This window comes from Vombatus ursinus, unplaced genomic scaffold, assembly GCF_900497805.2.
Source record: "Vombatus ursinus unplaced genomic scaffold, bare-nosed wombat genome assembly UNPS02009770.1, whole genome shotgun sequence".
NCBI classification, from domain to species: domain Eukaryota; kingdom Metazoa; phylum Chordata; class Mammalia; order Diprotodontia; family Vombatidae; genus Vombatus; species Vombatus ursinus.
The window spans coordinates 4,206,983-4,208,360 of NW_020949548.1; positions in this window are offsets into that span (position 1 = coordinate 4,206,983).

The following is a 1,378-nucleotide window of genomic DNA, read 5'->3' on the forward strand; positions in this document are numbered from 1 at the left end:
GTTGTGAAGAAAAGAAAAAAAGTATGTATATACACACATACACATATATAGAAATAATATGTATATATGTGTATGTATATGTATGCATATATACATGCACATATAAATTCATGTACATATGCATATATGCATATATAATTTCTATATTATATATACCAGTTAATGTATGTGAACACAATATACGTGTATGAATACATATGTATCATGCATATATACACATGGATATACCTATATGCATTTGCAAAAATATATACACATAGAATCACTCTGCATATATAAATTTATACAAACATACATAAATTATACCCATATTTATATAAACTTTGCATACCTAAAGTGTTATTATAAATGTTGGCTATTACTACGTTGTTCACCTCTCCTCTGTTTCAGCCTAGCACATGTTCTCTTAACCCACCCATTGATTAGATTCATTTATGAAAAAAATATAAAAAGGGAAGCTATTTCTAAGCTGAGACTATTACCAACATGAGTCTTTTCAGTAAAGGGGACAGACCATTTTGTCACAGGACAGTGTCTGCGCTCTCAAAAGGTGAGATTGAGAATAAAGCTGTTTGTTTAGTGTGTCAAGTGCACGTGAAGAGAAGGAAAGAGGGATGATGCCACGAAAAGTCCTGAGGAAGCCTGGCTGGTGGAGGGGAGTCCTAACTCTTCTACTGCTGCCTTACTCGTGATTAAAGTATCCAGGAAAGCTTAAGTAACATGACACGTACCTGTCCTAAGGAAATAATAAGTGATCTGGAGGCCTACCTGGGCAGCAAAGTATAATATTTTAATTGTTAAAATTCATATTTTCTAAATTACTTTGAACTTTCATTATACTTTCATTTATAATTCAAAGATCACAAAGTAGATTATTCCAAGTATGTGATATTCCCTTACCCCTTGTTATTTTAATCATGTAGAAGCTTACGCTGATGTAATATTCCACAATTTAATACAGATTCATTAAGCACGTTAATAGACATAGAGACATCTATACTTATATCTCTCATATGTATATGTGGATATAAAATCCTCTCTCTCTCTCTCTCTCTCTCTATATACACATATATATCTATGCATGTATGCATATATATACACACACATATATACATACACAAACACCAAGCTGTGTTTTCACTAGAGAAACAAAATCTTCACCTGGTTCTTCAAACAGTATCATTTATTTTGGAGCTATTTATCACAATGTGAAACCAATAGTCCTGCCATAATAATGAGAGAATATTCATTTTAGTCAAGTCAAAGTTGAAACATTTGCCATTGCTTAGGCTAGTATGGGACAAGATACATAGATAGATAGATAGATAGATAGATAGATAGATAGATAGATAGATAGATAGATAGATAGATAGATAGA